The 19,786-nt window shown below is 51.0% G+C and overlaps 1 protein-coding gene across 1 annotated transcript in view; it reads right to left on the bottom strand.

Moving 5' to 3' along the window:
• KIF6 (kinesin family member 6) overlaps window positions 1-19,786 on the bottom strand; it is a 1,617,941-nt gene that overhangs the window by 1,014,203 nt on the left and 583,952 nt on the right. The gene's annotated exons all lie outside the window — the stretch shown is intronic.

The following is a 19,786-nucleotide window of genomic DNA, read 5'->3' as shown; positions in this document are numbered from 1 at the left end:
GATCATCACAAGGCGGCGCCTCGCAGCGCTAAAGAGTGCTTTAAACAGGTGCAGCGCCGAGGCTGGGAACGTGCAGCGCCGAGGCTGGGAACGCACAGTGCCTGGAGCGTGCGCAAAGAGGCTGACGCATTCAACACCTGTTCAAAGAGGCTGGCACCTCCGTGCCTGTCTGGAGCACAGTTAGCGCCTGGTGAGTTCGCATTCAACACCTGTTCAAAGAGGCTGGCACCTGTGTGCCTCTCTGGAGCACGGTCAGCGCCTGGTGAGTGCGCATTCAACACCTGTTCAAAGAGGCTGGTGCCTGTCTAGAGCACAGTCAGCGTCTGGTGCGTGCGCATCCAACACCTGTTCAAAGAGGCTGGCACCTGTGTGCCTCTCTGGAGCACGGTCAGCGTCTGGTGCGTGCGCATCCAACACCTGTTCAAAGAGGCTGGCAGCTGTGGGTCTGCCTGGTGCACGGTCAGCGTCTGGTGCGTGTGCATTCAACACCTGTTCAAAGAGGCTGGCAGCTGTGGGTCTGCCTGGTGCACGGTCAGCGTCTGGTGCGTGTGCATTCAACACCTGTTCAAAGAGGCTGGTAGCTGTGGGTCTGCCTGGTGCACGGTCAGCGCCTGGCGCGTGCGCATTCAACACCTGTTCAAAGAGGCTGACCGCTGTGTGTCTGCCTGATGCACGGTCAGCGTCTGGTGCGTGTGCATTCAACACCTGTTCAAAGAGGCCTGGCACCTGTGTGCCTCTCTGGAGCACGGTCAGCGCCTGGTGAGTGCGCATTCAACACCTGTTCAAAGAGGCCTGGCACCTGTGTGCCTCTCTGGAGCACGGTCAGCGTCTGGTGCGTGTGCATCCAACACCTGTTCAAAGAGGCCTGGCACCTGTGTGCCTCTCTGGAGCACGGTCAGCGCCTGGTGAGTGCGCATTCAACACCTGTTCAAAGAGGCCTGGCACCTGTGTGCCTCTCTGGAGCACGGTCAGCGTCTGGTGCGTGTGCATTCAACACCTGTTCAAAGAGGCTGGCATCTGTGTGCCTCTCTGGAGCACGGTCAGCGTCTGGTGCGTGCGCATTCAACACCTGTTCAAAGAGGCTGGCATCTGTGTGCCTCTCTGGAGCACGGTCAGCGTCTGGTGCGTGCGCATCCAACACCTGTTCAAAGAGGCCTGGCACCTGTGTGCCTCTCTGGAGCACGGTCAGCGCCTGGTGAGTGCGCATTCAACACCTGTTCAAAGAGGCCTGGCACCTGTGTGCCTCTCTGGAGCACGGTCAGCGTCTGGTGCGTGTGCATTCAACACCTGTTCAAAGAGGCTGGCATCTGTGTGCCTCTCTGGAGCACGGTCAGCGTCTGGTGCGTGCGCATTCAACACCTGTTCAAAGAGGCTGGCATCTGTGTGCCTCTCTGGAGCACGGTCAGCGTCTGGTGCGTGCGCATCCAACACCTGTTCAAAGAGGCCTGGCACCTGTGTGCCTCTCTGGAGCACGGTCAGCGCCTGGTGAGTGCGCATTCAACACCTGTTCAAAGAGGCCTGGCACCTGTGTGCCTCTCTGGAGCACGGTCAGCGTCTGGTGCGTGTGCATCCAACACCTGTTCAAAGAGGCTGGCACCTGTGTGCGTCTCTGGAGCACGGTCAGCGCCTGGCGCGTGCGCATTCAACACCTGTTCAAAGAGGCTGACCGCTGTGTGTCTGCCTGATGCACGGTCAGCGTCTGGTGCGTGTGCATTCAACACCTGTTCAAAGAGGCTGGCAGCTGTGGGTCTGCCTGGTGCACGGTCAGCGTCTGGTGCGTGTGCATTCAACACCTGTTCAAAGAGGCTGGTAGCTGTGGGTCTGCCTGGTGCACGGTCAGCGTCTGGTGAGTGCGCATTCAACACCTGTTCAAAGAGGCTGACCGCTGTGTGTCTGCCTGATGCACGGTCAGCGTCTGGTGCGTGTGCATTCAACACCTGTTCAAAGAGGCTGGCACCTGTGTGCCTCTCTGGAGCACGGTCAGCGTCTGGTGCGTGCGCATCCAACACTTGTTCAAAGAGGCTGGCCCCTGTGTGCCTCTCTGGAGCACGGTCAGCGTCTGGTGCGTGCGCATTCAACACCTGACAAAGAGGCTGGCAGCTGTGGGTCTGCCTGGTGCACGGTCAGCGTCTGGTGCGTGCGAATTCAACACCTGACAAAGAGGCTGGCAGCTGTGGGTCTGCCTGGTGCACGGTCAGCGTCTGGTGCGTGTGCATCCAACACCTGTTCAAAGAGGCTGGCACCTGTGTGCCTCTCTGGAGCACGGTCAGCGCCTGGTGCGTGCGCATTCAACACCTGTTCAAAGAGGCTGACCGCTGTGTGTCTGCCTGATGCACGGTCAGCGTCTGGTGCGTGTGCATTCAACACCTGTTCAAAGAGGCTGGCAGCTGTGGGTCTGCCTGGTGCACGGTCAGCGTCTGGTGCGTGTGCATTCAACACCTGTTCAAAGAGGCTGGTAGCTGTGGGTCTGCCTGGTGCACGGTCAGCGTCTGGTGAGTGCGCATTCAACACCTGTTCAAAGAGGCTGGTGCCTGTCTAGAGCACAGTCAGCGCCTGGTGCGTGCGCATCCAACACCTGTTCAGAGGCTTGTGCCTGCCTGGAGCACAGTCAGCGCCTGGTGCGTGCACATTCAACACCTGTTCAAAGAGGCTGGCGCCTGTCTAGAGCAGTCAGCGCCTGGTGAGTGCGCATTCAACACCTGTTGAAAGAGGCTGGCACCTTTGGGCCTGCTAGGAGCATCGTCAGCACCTGGTGAATGCCCATTCAACACCTGTTCTAAGAGGCTGCTACCTTTGCGCCTGTCTAGAGCACAGTCAGCGCCTGATGCGTGCGCATTCAACATCTGTCCAATGAGGTTGACACCTGTGCGCCTATCTAGAGTACAGTCAGTGCCTGATGTGTGCGCATTCAACCCCTGCTCAAAGAGGTTGACACCTCTGCGCCTGCCTAGAGCACAGTGAGCACCTGATGCATGCGCATTCAACACCTCAAAGAGGCTGGCACCTGTGTGCCTGTCTAGAATACAGTCAGCGCCTGGTGAGTGCGCATTCAACATCTGTTCAAAGAGGCTGGCACCTGTGTGCCTATCTAGAGGACAGTCAGTGCCTGATGCGTGCTGTTAGAAATGGGATTTCTGGTTGGCTGAGGCTTGCGCCAAAGCCAGGCAGAAACCACCATTCCCACGTCAGGGTTAGGAAGTCACATGCCAAGATAACCCCTGCTCACCCCCTTGGTAGCTTGGCACGAGCAGACAGGCTTATCCCCGAGGCGATGTGTAAAGCATTTCCGCACGCACCCACCAGCAACAACATCCAAGGACCCCCACAAAAGGAACTCCACACAAGGTATATGTAAAAATAGCCTTTGTTATTAGATAGAAACACACACTTTACAATGTGCCAACAGGCACGGGCAGAATTTACAGGGGATTATGTACAGGACAGGGCCGCAGGCACCACTGTCAGGAAAATGCAATTAGTAGAACTAGCAATTAGAACATATAACAATCAGAAGCTTCACACATGATGCATAGAAGATTCAGAGGTGTAGGAAAGACACGATGCATAAAACATTCAGAGGTGTAGGAACAAGGCACATGACGCATCAAAACACATTCAGAGGTGCAGCACAGGAGAACACAAGATGCATAAACATACATTCAGCGTTGTAGGAACAAGGCACATGATGCATCAAAACACATTCAGAGGTGCAGCACAGAATAATTAGCAGAAATCACATTAGCATGAACTCATAAAACTGTCCCCAGGCCAACTGGCCTCTCTGGGGCTAGGACACACTGTGTCCCAAATGTCAGGGCAGGCTGCAGGCAGCCAAAGAACAAGCCTAAACGTGGCAGCTGCCCACTAAGTGCTGGGCAGCTGAAGAACTGATGGGGCCAAAACGTGGGAGCCTTGTAGGCTCTAAAACAACCAACTGTGTCCTCGAAATGCAAAAATGCCCCCTGAGCCTCGTGGGCTCTAAATGACAATGGGCCCCTTCGTTGGAATCAATGATTGCCCCCTGAGCCTCTCGGGGCTCGTAAAACAAATATGGCCGGTCTGAGCCTCTCAGGTTCTAAATACACAAATATGCCCCGGTATCATTGGAGTCCCTCCTCGGGGGACTCGACTCAAAGGAATGCCGCCTTGAGCCTCTGCGGCTCCAACTACAAATGCCCCCTGAGCCCCTCGTGGGCTCGAGAAGCAATGGGGCCTCGCTGGGGCCTCTCGGCGCCCCCGCAAGGACTCTGCACCACTGGAGGGGGGGCGGGCACCGGCAATGTGCCCCGACGCACCCCTCTCCTCTATACAGCACCGGACCCCACTCACCGGTTACGAAGGATTCCTCTCCTTTGGGCGGCGGTAGCGGGGCTCTCCCGATCCCTGGGAGCCCCGCCCAACAGTGCCTCTGTTCAGCCGGTCCCCCATCTTGGGACCGGGACTTAGGGTGAGGCAGCCCCGGGGCTCTCCCCAGCTCACGGGAGCCCCGGGCCGCGGGAGGACTCTGCTTCTTCTTTCCAGCCAGGCGGGCATCCAATCACACCACAGCAGTGGGCGGGACTTCCCTCGCACATAGGAAGTCCCGCCCAACGTCAGGCACGCCAGTGCCTGACTTCCTTTTGTGGCGCGAGGGCTGCGGCGGTGATTTCACGGCGGGGGGCAAATGAGGGGTGAGCACCCTCGGTTGATAAAATAAACGTAGAAGTGAGGTGGGCACTTGCTAAGGGGCAGATAAAGGGGTGGCACCCGTAAATAAAAATATAACTAGGATCGGGCACCATGCAGGGTAGGCTCCTGCGAATCTCGGATCACGAGCAGATCAGAGAGCAGCTCCATGCTGCAAAATACAAATAAAGCGCTCTCACCGTGCTGGGGAGTCCAAGGAGTCCTGGGGCAGAGAAATGGAGCAGGCAGCTCCCAGTAAAAAAGAAGTCCTCCAGTTCCCCGCAGGCAAGGCAGAAGGGCCCCACAGGGAGAGAGCTCTCCAGGCATCCAGGATATCCAGGGGCTGGGCAGGGCCCAGGGAGACAAGCCTTCCCCTGGGCCCAAGCAGCAGCACGCCCCTGGTAGATTCGAGTTGGGAACAAGAACATTTTGTAAGGGGGGACAGCCCCTTTTTATACAGTGAATTCCTTTGTCTCAGGGTGCAGGGTGGGGGAAAAACCAGTCGCAGGTAGTTTTGGAGCACTGTGATGTGCTCAACCACCCTTTCCTTTCACTGGCCAGGCTAGGGACATTAGATGCACCACAGGGGGCGGAGCCAGCTTTGTGTGAGGAAAGCCCAGCCCTATTCAGGTCCCAGGTGCACCACTCCCTCACACATGCTAATCTCAACACTCACCACCGGGGCAGACCCATCATGACTCATGGAGCCTGGCACACCAGCCAGCTCCAGCCAATCACAAGCCAGCACATTCACTGCACAGACAGGCACACTTCTAGAAGTGGCACTTCCATATTAGATACAAACACGCTGCACACACCACTGAGCAGCATTCAATCACACGAGTCCGCACATACCAGACTCGAGCCTGCACACCCCACGCATCAGGAACTACCAGGGACACATACATTCCCCATGCATTCCTATGGGAGGGCAGGCCCATCTCCCCACCCGCACTCAGAGTGCGCCCGCACTTTCCACTGGGACACAGTGAAAGTGCGCAGAAACCAAGAATCACCACCCCCAGGTCACATATAAAAAGCAAAAAGTTCAGGGGTGAACCTGCCAGAAGGGCCAAGTCCAACACATGAGCATTCAACACCTGTTGAAAGAGGCTGGCACCTGTGGGCCTGCTAGGAGCATCGTCAGCACCTCAGTGTCTGCATTTAACACCTGTTCTAAGAGGCTGATACCTTTGCGCCTATCTAGAGCACAGTCAGCACCTAATGCGTGCACATTTAACATCTGTCCGATGAGGCTGATACCTGTACGCGTGTCTGGGGCATGGTCAGCGCCTGATGCGTGCACATTTAACATCTGTCCAATGAGGCAGACACCTGTGCGCCTTTCTGGGGCATGGTCAGCGCCTGATGGGTGCGCATTTAACACCTGTTTAAAGAGGCTGGCACCTGTGCGCCTGTTAGGAGCATCGTCACCACCTGGTGCATGCCTATTCAACACCTGTTTAAAGAGGCTGGCACCTGTGCGCCTGTCTAGAGCACAGTCAGCGCCTGATGCGTGCGCATTCAACACCTGTTCAAAGAGGCTGGCACCTGTGGGTCTGTCGAGAATACAGTCAGCGCCTGGTGAGTGCGCATTCAACATCTGTTCAAAGAGGCTGGCACCTGTGTGCCTATCTAGAGTACAGTCAGTGCCTGATGTGTGCGCATTCAACACCTGCTCAAAGAGGCCGACACCTCTGCGCCTGCCTAGAGCACAGTGAGCACCTGATGCATGCGCATTCAACACCTCAAAGAGGCTGGCACCTGTGTGCCTGTCTAGAATACAGTCAGCGCCTGGTGAGTGCGCATTCAACATCTGTTCAAAGAGGCTGGCACCTGTGTGCCTATCTAGAGGACAGTCAGTGCCTGATGCATGCGCATTCTACACCTGTTCAAAGAGGCTGGCAGCTGTAGGTCTGCCTGGCGCACGGTCAGCGTCTGGTGCGTGCGCATTCAACACCTGTTCATAGAGGCTGGTAGCTGTGGGCCTGTCTGGGGCACAGTCAGCGTCTGGTGCGTGCACATTCAACACCTGTTCAAAGAGGCTGGTAGCTGTGGGTCTGCCTGCTGCACAGTCAGCGTCTGGTGCGTGTGCATTCAACACCTGTTCAAAGAGGCTGGTAGCTGTGGGTCTGCCTGGTGCACGGTCAGCGTCTGGTGCGTGCGCATTCAACACCTGTTCAAAGAGGCTGGCAGCTGTGGGTCTGCCTGGTGCACGGTCAGCGTCTGGTGCGTGCACATTCAACACCTGTTCAAAGAGGCTGGCAGCAGTGTGTCTGCCTGGTGCACGGCCAGCGTCTGGTGCGTGCGCATTCAACACCTGTTCAAAGAGGCTGGCAGCAGTGTGTCTGCCTGGTGCACGGTCAGCGTCTGGTGTGTGCGCATTCAACACCTGTTCAAAGAGGCTGGTAGCTGTGGGTCTGCCTGGTGCACGGTCAGCGTCTGGTGCGTGCGCATTCAACACCTGTTCATAGAGGCTGGTAGCTGTGGGTCTGCCTGGTGCACGGTCAGCATCTGGTGCGTGTGCATTCAACACCTGTTCAAAGAGGCTGGTAGCTGTGGGTCTGCCTGGGGCACGGTCAGCATCTGGTGCGTGCGCATTCAACACTTGTTCAAAGAGGCTGGCAGCAGTGTGTCTGCCTGGTGCACAGTCAGCGTCTGGTGCGTGTGCATTCAACACCTGTTCAAAGAGGCTGGTAGCTGTGGGTCTGCCTGGTGCACGGTCAGCGTCTGGTGCGTGCGCATTCAACACCTGTTCAAAGAGGCTGGCAGCAGTGTGTCTGCCTGGTGCACGGTCAGCGTCTGGTGCGTCGCATTCAACACCTGTTCAAAGAGGCTGGTAGCTGTGGGTCTGCCTGGTGCACGGTCAGCATCTGGTGCGTGTGCATTCAACACCTGCTCAAAGAGGCTGGTAGCTGTGGGTCTGCCTGGTGCACGGTCAGCGTCTGGTGCGTGTGCATTCAACACCTGTTCAAAGAGGCTGGCAGCTGTGGGTCTGCCTGGTGCAAGGTCAGCGTCTGGTGCGTGTGCATTCAACACCTGTTCAAAGAGGCTGGCAGCTGTGGGTCTGCCTGGTGCACGGTCAGCGTCTGGTGCGCATTCAACACCTGTTCAAGGAGGCCGCAACCTGTCTGGAGCATAAAGGCATCTTTATTGCTCTTACACCTTCTGACCACCAGCATGTTTATTTTGGGGGTGCTGCAGCACCACTGTAGCCCTACTTCCAGCCCCTAAACCCATGTTGTTGAGTATATCTCTTCAATACAACAATCTCACGCGCACAGCTAGTTAGTGAGCACAGCTTTGCTGTCGGGGGTACTCTGTTCACTATCCGAGCTCACCATGTCCCCAGGAGACTCAAGGTTTTCCAAAGTCCTCTGTGTTTGTTACCCTGCAATGGGGGTAGATTAGTGTCAAAACACCAAAACTCGCACATCTAACCGAGGTCACTACTTCACAATGATGCTGGAACAATTTTCAGAGGGAGGCAGCCATCAATGTTACATCACCGAAGTCATAGGGATTGTGAAAAACCCAAGCATTACTGAAAATGAAACAAAGTGTAGCAGATGCATTTTTTATCCAAAAAATCAAATGGGGAAAGGATCACTTGTCCTGCATAACCTGGGTATGCAATATTCCGACGTGTCCCAATTTAGAAACCCTCATACACGTGTCTATTGGACGGTAGGGGCGGTATATCTTGGTTCTCCGCCTATTGAACACGTGTCTGCATCATCATCGGGTTAGTGATAATGCAACCTCCACCCGGAGGAATACCCCTGGTTAAAAAGAGTAGTGATCAGTGATGTGTTTGAAGGGGTAAGTTCTATAAAAAACTCGTACAGCCAGAATTGGATTTTAATAGGTCTGGATTCGAGTTAGTTAAAAATATATCTGTTGTGCGTTTCTAAGAGTATTTAGGACTCTCACGCACTGTAATGAGCTGGTGTACTTAAAATGGTCGACATGTTTCAGCCCTTGTTCGCACAGGTGTGTCAGGTGGGCTTTCTTCAGGATAAAGAATCGTTGGTGTCTCAGAAAGTGTGATCCTCAAAAGAGATTTTCTTTTCAGGAAACAATGTGAAAGATTAAGATATATTAATCTTAGTCTTAGTAAGGTCTTGTGGGTACCTGTAAAACACAAGAAACAAAGGGGAAGTGAAGGAGGAAAGGGAGTTTTTTTTTTTTTTACGGACACATATAAGAAACCATGTTTCCTTATTGGTTACAGCAACTAGAAAATGGCAATACTTCATGCATCTTTTATCCAGCCATGAGTATGAATTTGACCATAATTGCATAGGTGTCACAGCGTTATGCACAAAGCCGAGACCAGATATACTGGACGTGACCCTTGTTGAATCGGACCACACCCTTTCCGTTGATGGCTCTTTTCTGAGAGACAAACACGATAATTTAGGAGCAGTGTATGCTGTCTCTACCATAAGTGGAGTGGTGGTGGCATCCTACCTGTGCCAGGCAACTTCCGCACAAGTAGCTGAATTGACTGCCCTTACTCAACCCCTTCGATGGGTCTAGAGTCACTACATACACCGATAGCCAGTATGGATCCGATGTGGTGCATGACTTCGGGCAGCTGTGGTCCCAGAGGGGATACCTGACTTCGTCAGGCTCGCCGATCAAGAACAGCTTGTACTTCCTGAAGGTGCAGAATGCACTTCAGCTGCTGAGGGAAGTCGCAGTAGTGAAATGTGCTTCACACAAAAGTGGCGATGATTTTGTGACAAAAGTCAATAGATACGCAAACGTGATAGCCGCTATTCCGCTCTTGAGTCCAGAATGTCCCATTTAGATGAGCCATGTGGCGGAGAGGGAGGACCAGCTTTGAATATGCTTTTAAACACAATACACACCTTCAGTGAGCTAAAGAGGTTCAGCAGGAAGCACCTGAGAGTGAGAAAGACAGATGGGGAGAAGCATGTTGAATAAAGGATAGGAGTCACATATGGGTATCTAGCGATTGAAGACCAGTTTTGCCCGATTCCATACTGCCTACCACGGTGAGACATATGCATGGCCCAACCCATGTCTGTCGGGATGGAATGGTGATGACTTTCAAGCGATACCGGTACAACTCTTACTTTGGCGCGTGGCCGAATCCCTGTGCCAGCGTTGATCATCATCAGAAGCAGAATGTAGGCAAGAAAGTTGTTCTATAAGTTACATGGGGAAATCGGATCACCCCGTCAAACTTCTTCAGATGACTTCGTGGAGATGCCCGATTTAAACAGTTCAGGCACGTATTAGTCTTTGTGTGTTTATATTCTCTAGCTGGGTGGAGACGTATGCGACCAGGAGTTGTGACATTCTGACAGTTGCCAAACCACTGCTGTGGAAATTGTTTCCGTGATTTGGGATGCCAGTTCACCTCAAATCAGATCAAGTGAGTTGCTTCAAGAGCAAAGGGATGCCGCTTTTATGTACCACACTAGGGAGTGATTCAAGATTTCACTGCAGTTACAGACCAGAATCTTCAGGTGTAGTGAGAGGATGAGTGCGTTTTAGACAACATTGGTCCCTGAAAAGGAGAGGGAGTTAAGAACAATAAATAGACTCAATTGTTTCTATATTAGTTTGACATATCCAGCCGGATAGAGGTCTGATATTTACTTAGAAAAATAAGGGAGTTAAATACAACAATACACAAAGTGGGGCACAAGTCTGTGCCCTATTGAACACATCAACAACGTACAAATAAGCAACAAAACAAGAAACAAAGGGCTTTTAGGCAAAAGCTCAAGGTTTGTTGCACTAAGAATTGCACAGTGTCAAAGTACAACAGAACATCACCTACACCTTTACACTTTTTAGTACATATAAAATTTATTTCGAGTGTATAAGGTGTTTATAAATTGTCTACGGCGTTTCGATCCGCCTATAAGGTATGCGGATCATCATCAGGACATAAGTGTTATGCCTAAGGATAGCAAGCCTCAATTGCCGAAGATTAAAATCGGAAGGGATCTAGAAATGTATTGGGACACACAGCTCAAATGTGCGCAATGGCACCGGAGAATCCAATGGGGACCGGGAGATTGAGCGTGACAGGTATCGCTAAGGCCGGTCTAACAACGATCAACCTGAGTACAATGTTCAGCGCTTTGGAGCCGACAAGATAGTCTGTAATTAGGGGTTAAGGACTGCTCGATCCCGGGTTACTGTAGACTGAACACTTTGTGTATTGTTGTATTTAACTCCCTTATTTTTCTAAGTAAATATCAGACCTCTATCTGTCTGGATATGTCAAACTAATATAGAACCGACTGAGTCTATATTTATTGTTCTTAACTCCCTCTCCTTTCCAGGGACCATTGTTGTCTAAAACGCACTACTCCCAGGGTCCCTGTCTGACCTTTTTGGGCCCCCTTGTTGTTTTCAAATATATGTGAGAGGATGAATGGCACAATCAAAGCTAAACGAGCTAAAGCCTGTGCCTTGACGTCCCTCAACAGGCCGGATTAATTTCCCTTAGTCCTCATGAGCATTCGAAGCACTCCATGCTGGAGAACGGTACGCTCCCCCTACGAAGTAATAATGGGGAGACGCATGAGAATCCCATGAGTACAAACAGCCGCTCATGTGAATATCACAGATGACCCAGTTCTTACATATTGCAAAGCACTGGTGCAGGTCGACGTTGCAACTCCATCTGTGAGAGAAACTTCTTGCCATGATATGAGCCCTGGCGACAGAATTCGTGTAAGAAAACACATCCGAAAGTTGTGCTTGTAGGATCACAGGAGAGGACCCTATCAAGTCATCCTGATGACCAATACTGCCGTGAAGTGTGCCGGACTGCCGAGCAGGATATATGCCTTCTATACCCAAAGAGTTTGACGAGCAGAGGAAGAAGCTAGGCCAACATCCACTGACAATAAGAAGGAGACTTTTCCAGCCAAGTGGGACAAAATTTACCTTTCCAAACACAAGCAAACTATCCCAGACTAAATGACATACTATGTAACATTTTACGTTCTATGTGTAGAAGCTGTGAAATACTCATCAATGTACTAGAATGATGAGAGAATTACTGAATGTATTCTGTATTAAATATTTCTTGCTTCTCATTGGTGTAAAGCTCGAGAACCAGGTATTAAGACCCGTGAGCCCCCGTTGCATACAAGCTTTGGAGATGCACCTTCGCGCCCAAGAGGCAACGAAGCCTGTGACTGTTGTTTGGCAGCCTTCTCAGCCACCCCAGAACTGATCTCTACTGATGAGGGATATTATCCCGAAACACGAGCCGTGTCTAGAGATACTAGAAATACCAAGTACTTACTTGAACCAACCTCGGTGAAACACTTACAAACTTGTTCCTAACTCTTCAAGTCATATGAACTGCATGTACCAGAATGCAAAGGGGCGATCCGGCGGAGAGGTTAGGAGTGTGCTCCCATCTTTGAATATTAATATAGTGAGTATATGAAATAATTAGTTTAAAGTCCTATAAAAGAGTGCGATTTCTTCATGTGAGGAAGAGACATTTTCCCCATTCTGTGAAGGTCTGCAAGCATCTGGCGGCGTTCTTGGATACCTCGGGTCAGTTAGATCAGTCCCAACATGGCTTCAGGAGAGCACACAGCACGGAGACGGCCCTGACGATAGTGCTTGATAACATCCGCACTGAGGTCGATCAGGGCCATACTTCTCTGCTGATCCTATTAGATCTGACAGCCGCCTTCGATACCCTGTCTCCCTCGGTTCTAACATCTCGTTTGAGGGAGATAGGGGTAGAGGGCGTGGCTTTGAGCTTGCTGGCCTCTTTCCTGAATCAGAGGGATAAGAGGGTTAAGCTGGGAGACTTTCTATCTCCTCCCACACCTGTGCAATGTTGGGTCCCTCAAGGGTCGGCATTAAGTCCGACCCTGTTCAACATCTATGTGGCCCCACTTGCCAGGTTGGTAAGATCGTATGGGATGGAGGTAGTCTCCTATGCTGATGACACACAGATCTTGGTGTCCCTCTCTCGCTCAATGCATGCTCCCATTCATAACTTTAGAAGTTGTATGGAGGTGGATGCGGAGTGGATGATTAACAACTCACTCAAATTGAATAGGGAGAAGACCGAAGTTTTGGCCGAATGGTGGCCTCCTTTGTTGGCAGTCTGCCCTACACCTACAGATTCTGCTAAGAACCTGGGAGTAATTATTGACCTTGATCTCTCAATGGCACTGCAGGTCAATAGAACAGTCGCTACCTGTTGGGGCATTATTAAAATTCTTCGTAAAATTTAGCACTACTTGTCCCTGCAGGCTCGCAAGCACGTCGTCGTTGCACTGGTTGCTTCGCGACTTGACTATTGTAATGCTCTCTATGCTGGTGCCAACAAAGGCCTTATGCAGCGCTTACAGACAGTCCAGAACGCGGCGGCCAAATTCGTACTGGATGCTCCTAGACTATCTTCCGCCACGGCTGCCAGGAAAACCTTACACTGGCTCCCCATTGAGTCTAGGATTGCCTTTAAGACTCTCTGTGTGACCTATGGGGCGCTTACCGGTAATGGGGCGGAGGGCGTGAGGAAACTGCTGCATCAATATGTACCGGAGAGAGCTCTCCGTTCCTCAACCAAGAGTCTGTTGGTGGTCCCGCGCCCGTAGAACCAAATGGGGTGGGAGGGCGTTTTCTACAGTAGCCCCCAAACTGTGGAATAGCCTTCCTCATGAAATCAAATCCCAACCGTCAGTCCAGAACTTTCGGAAAGCCCTAAAAACGTGGCTTTTCTCCAAGGCGTATCCGTAGTGCTTGTTAACTGTTTTTTTAATCTCTTTTTTAGGCGCCTTGATGCCTCCGGGCTTAGTTGCACATTATAAGACTTCTTTCATTTCATTTCATTTCATTTCAAGGTCTGGATTAGTCACTCTTAGACCTCTACTGAGTTCTCTGGTTTCTCATTACTTACTGGACCTTTGATACTTTGATTTTTTTAATTGATGTCCCACCTTACTGATTGTTGTAACTATTTTATTTCGAGTAAATGTAAGAACTGGAGAGCCTCGCCTGTCATTCTTAGAGTGGAAAACATTCCTTCCTGTGTCCTATGACCAGAGCTCACTACAGCAAAAGAGAGACGGGTCCAGCGGAGAGCACCAAAGTCCGATAGGGTCTACACCGCTCCCGGTCAAAGCTGCCAGTCCACCAGGGAAGTAAACCAGAGGCTGTTTAGTGCACTGACAGAAGGACCACCGTGTCAGTCCTTCCTTGCACAGCTGGTGCATGTGGTTCGAGCATATTTAAAAAAGGATCACAGGAAGGAGGGGGGATTCACAACATAAAACTGTAGTTGAACAGACATCAACAAGAGAGTATTTTCCACCTTGGATTCACAGGTGTCATCAGTGCTTGATTGAGCTTCTCTCTTGCAGCCTATGATGTCACTCAGAACCCCTTTAAGATGAATCACCTTTGTAGAAACCAACAATGAACACTTCTTTATCTTCTCGATAGAAGCGACCGTACAACAATGGAACTGTTCTCCAAATGGAGTTGTAGGAACTCAATGTGTATAATAATGAAAAGCTTCAAGGGACACATAGAGAGGGGAAGTTACAGTATAAGAGTAAAGATAAAGGGTCTGACTTAAACGATAGTGGGTTGTACTCTGTCCATCATGGTGGTGGAAGACATAATATAGACAGCGTCCCACCATATTTAGAGATCACTGCCAGCCCAGCAGAGATGACTGAATCTTCGGAGTAACCACCCTCACAGCAGTTCCTCTGAAGGTGCCGGAAGTTTGGTGGATGATCCCATTAGGGTTACTAAGTGTTGAAAAGTCCATTGCTATTGTTGGAGTTATCCAAAAATGTACAGACAAGAAGTTGTCTGTAAGCCAAAATTCAGCCTTTCAGTGATCTGCCCTGATTGGTTAGAGTTAAGTGGATTAGCCAGGCCGCTTTGATGAGGTGATAAGTCGCCCCTGGGGTGAAAGAGCCATTCTGGGACGAGAGGGTTCTACTGCATAGGAATGCCAAAGCAAGAGGGTGGGGTCGTAAACCATGATCTTCAAATGAAGGAGGAGATGAGCAGGAGAAGCCTGTTTCATTTACACCAATACCCCCTGAACCCAGCCAGATGGCAGGCTTTAGAAAGGAATGTTCAGATGCCAGGGGGAGGGAGTATATGGAGATGAGCCATCCAGGAGGTGGGTATAGCCTGCTCTTGGCTCTCTTATTTATTTATAAAGTTTTAGATAGCGCAAACATGACCACCGGGGGTATCCAAGCGCTTTACAATATATGTGGCAAAAAGGTACATGTAATAACCAAAGAGAGAGAATCATATACATAAAATACCACAGCAGGAGAAAATAAACGAAGTGATAGTTACACAGTCATAGGTGTCCGAACCTCCTCATGACCCTTAAATGTCCAACATGGTACACACAGCTAAAATGTCACACTCAAAAGGGATCAAAGATTCTCCTGAGTCATAACATGTCAAGACCGTAATCTCTACTGAGACGTCAGCCATATTGAATTTTGGAGAAATATGCTTTCTGGAAGACCATTGTGCCACATTTCGGAGGAAATGGTCATGCCCTGGGGTGTTGCCCTGCACCTCATTTGACAAGAGTGCCCTCCTGTGTGACCCCAGAGAACACTGAATACCTATCTGTGAGGGGCAGAGGAAACGTAATTTGCACCATCAGGCACTGCATTCTGACTGAGTGCACCTGCTACATTATTTGGACCTACAGCCCTTTGGATGTACTTTGTTTCAAGAGGAAAAAAGAGTAGGCTCCCTGCAAGCTACAGGTTAACAGAGATCATCTGCATTAACTCTACCAAGAGTCCCCTGTCTGGATTGTATCCAGTAGACTTTTATGGGTATTTTACAGGTGCATTGTGGCAATTGTGGTCCCAACCTTTCAAGGATTATCTCGGGGGATTGCAGGCCGGTGGATTGTATTTTGGACACTTTGGACCCAGAAGAGGAATTTCAGGAAAAAGTTCCAGAAGTTTGGTGAACTTTTGTGAAAAAGCTCCAGAGGGTGACCGGACTCTCACAGAACGGCAATCCAGCAAACCCTCACCAAATCCGGCCTGCTGGATGAGGCTGCACAACATCGGGTGAGAAATCATCCAGAAAATTTTAAGTGTGAAGGTAAAATCTTGACCGGGCCTCCTGCTTAGTGTCTGCGACCAGGGCTCTATCGTGGTTGGCTTCAAACTTTGACTTTGTCCCAGTCTGAGGCGATAAAATGTCCAGAATTAGCACTATTGGTTTCTAAGCACTGGAAAGTATTTAACTTTTAAAAATTAATTCATATCCATGGCTCCGTACAGTGAATTATTTTCGTTTTGTTGTCATTTTCAAGCTATTCCCTATTTTTATAACTTGGTGTTGGATTTTTATTGTGTGTTATGTCTTAATTATTTACTGGATTGAAGTTTTTAAATGACTTACAAACCTGTCCCTTAACTCAAGCCTGCCTGCTTGCAGCCAAGCTACCAAGGGTTGAGCATGGGAATAATTTTCTGAGCCCTATAGTATGTTAGGGGCATTATTGTTAGAGGTAGATGCATATTTACCTCTACTAATAACCCACTTTCCAACACTAAGGTATAACAGTTGCACCGCTACGGAGAGGACAAGACCACGCCCCTCCTCCAGCCCCAAGCTTCAAGTGCTCTTCTTGCCGATGTATCGACACATAGATTCCCAGTCAGTTACCACCACACATGCCCCCGAATAGTACCAGGGTTTCACACAGGTTCACAAGCAACTAAAGGAAGACAGTGCACTAGAAAGTCACCAGAGATAGCCCAGCAAAGGAGAAGAGGATTCTGGAGGAATGAGGTTAGACATGCTCCCACTACCACTTATTTTGATCATATTTTAATCTAGACCCAATATATCTCCCTAGAATAAAAACATCAAATGAAATCTGCATCTCTTTACTGCTGGACTGCAAGTCGCATCTAACATTATTGCCACTCATAGTTCACCCACCAAACACTAATCAATGGAAACTCCTGCCCACCCTGGAACCAGCATGCAACACCCAGGACCCAAGGCATAACATCTAGGGCAGGGTAACGTTGCACCCAAGGCACCGCACATTGGTCACACGGCCACCCTGGAACCAGCATGCAACAACCAGGACCCAAGGCATAACATCGAGGGCAGGGTAACGTTGCACCCAAGGCACCGCACATTGGTCACACACCCACCCTGGAACCAGCATGCAATGACCAGGACCCAAGGCATAACATCTAGGGCAGGGTAACGTGGCACCGCACATTGGTCACACGCCCACCCTGGAACCAGCATGAAACACCCAGGTGCCAAGGCATAACATCTAGGGTAGGGTAACGTTGCACCCAAGGCACCGCACATTGGTCACAAGCCCACCCTGGAACCAGCATGCAACAACCAGGACCCAAGGCATAACATCGAGGGCAGGGTAACGTTGCACCCAAGGCACCGCACATTGGTCACACACCCACCCTGGAACCAGCATGCAATGACCAGGACCCAAGGCATAACATCTAGGGCAGGGTAACGTGGCACCGCACATTGGTCACACGCCCACCCTGGAACCAGCATGAAACACCCAGGAGCCAAGGCATAACATCTAGGGTAGGGTAACGTTGCACCCAAGGCACCGCACATTGGTCACACGCCCACCCTGGAACCAGCATGCAACAACCAGGACCCAAGGCATAACATCTAGGGCAGGGTAACGTTGCACCCAAGGCACCGCACATTGGTCACACGCCCACCCTGGAACCAGCATGCAACAACCAGTACCCAAGGCATAACATCTAGGGCAGGGTAACGCTGCACCCAGGCAGCGCACATTGGTCACACACCCACCCTGGAACCAGCATGCAACAACCAGGACCCAAGACATAACATCGAGGGCAGGGTAACGTTGCACCCAAGGCACCGCACATTGGTCACCGCCCACCCTGGAACCAGCACGCAACAACCAGGACCCAAGGCATAACATCTAGGGTAGGGTAATGTTGCAACCAAGGCACCGCACATTGGTCACACACCCACCCTGGAACCAGCATGCAATGACCAGGACCCAAGGCATAACATCTAGGGCAGGGTAACGTGGCACCGCACATTGGTCACACGCCCACCCTGGAACCAGCATGCAACAACCAGGACCCAAGACATAACATCCAGGGTAGGGTAACGTTGCCCCCAAGGCACCGCACATTGGTCACACGCCCACCCTGGAACCAGCATGCAACAAGCAGGACCCAAGGCATAACATCTAGGGCAGGGTAACGTTGCACCCAAGGCACCGCACATTGGTCACACGCCCACCCTGGAACCAGCATGCAACAACCAGGACCCAAGACATAACATCCAGGGTAGGGTAACGTTGCCCCCAAGGCACCGCACATTGGTCACACGCCCACCCTGGAACCAGCATGCAACAAGCAGGACCCAAGGCATAACATCCAGGGTAGGGTAACGTTGCCCCCAAGGCACCGCACATTGATCACACGCCCACCCTGGAACCAGCATGCAACAAGCAGGACCCAAGGCATAACATCTAGGGCAGGGTAACGTTGCACCCAAGGCTCCGCACATTGGTCACACGCCCACCCTGGAACCAGCATGCAACAACCTGGACCCAAGGCATAACATCTAGGGCAGGGTAACGTTGCACCCAAGGCACCGCACATTGGTCACACGCCCACCCTGGAACCAGCATGCAACAACCAGTACCCAAGGCATAACATCTAGGGCAGGGTAACGTTGCACCCAAGGCAGCGCACATTGGTCATAAAACAGGTGCACACAGATGTACTGGTAGGTCAATGTTGCAACCAAGACCCAGGGCATAACATCTGGAAAAGAACAACTGGTGTACAGCGATGTACTGGCAGGTCAATGTTGCAACCAAGACCCAGGGCATAACATCTGGAAAAGAACAACAGGCGTACAATGATGTACTGCATCCAAGACTTAAGGCAAAACACATCGGTCAGAAAAACAGGCGTACACTGATCTATTGGTAGGTTAGTTCCGCAACCAAGACGGAACATCTAGGGCATAACAGCCGGTGTTAAACTATGTACTGGTAGGGTAATGTTGCAACCAACACCCAAGACAGAAAACCTGGGGCAGACCAACACGCGCACATCAATGTACTGGCAAGTGTATGCTGCAACCAAGAAACAAGCCATGCCATCTGGAAAAGAACAACTGGCGTACAGCAGTGTACTGGCAACCAAGACTGAAGGCATAACATCTGGAAAAGAAGAACCGGCTTACACTAGTGTGCTGGCAATCAAGACCCAAGGCAAAACATCTAAAAAAAGAACAACCGGCATATGGCAGTGTACTGGCAACCAAGCCATAACATCTGGAAAAGAACAACCGGCGTACAGCAGTGTACTGGCAACCAAGACCCAAGGCATAACACCTGGAAAAGAACAACCGGCATACAGCAGTGTGGTGGCAACCAAGACTCAAGGCATAACATTTGGACAAGAACAACCGGCATATGGCAGTGTACTGGCAACCAAGACCGAAGGCATAACATTTGGACAAGAACAACCGGCATATGGCAGTGTACTGGCAACCAAGACCCAAGGCATAACATCTGGAAAATAACAACCGGCGTACAGCAGTGTACTGGCAACCAAGACCAAAGGCATAACATCTGGAAAAGAACAACCGGCGTACAGCAGTGTACTGGCAACCAAGACCCAAGGCATAACACCTGGACAAGAACAACCAGCTTACACCAGTGTGCTGGCAACCAAGACACAAGGTATAAGAGCTGGAACAGAAAGAAGTTTGTATCAGGATGTACTGGTAAGTTAATCCTGTAACCAAGACCCAAGGCAAAACATCTAAAAAAGAACAACCGGCGTACAGCAGTGTACTGGCAACCAAGACCCAAGGCATAACATCTGGAAAAGAACAACCGGTGTACAGCAGTGAACTGGCAACCAAGACCCAAGGCATAACACCTGGAAAAGAACAACCGGCGTACACCAGTGTGCTGGCAACCTAGACCCAAGGCATAAGAGCTGGAAAAGAACAACCGGCGTACAGCAGTGTACTGGCAACCAAGACCCAAGGCATAACATCTGGAAAAGAACAACCGGCGTACAGCAGTGTA

This window comes from Lissotriton helveticus, chromosome 6, assembly GCF_964261635.1.
Source record: "Lissotriton helveticus chromosome 6, aLisHel1.1, whole genome shotgun sequence".
NCBI classification, from domain to species: Eukaryota; Metazoa; Chordata; class Amphibia; order Caudata; family Salamandridae; genus Lissotriton; species Lissotriton helveticus.
This window is presented reverse-complemented; position numbering and strand designations above follow the sequence as displayed.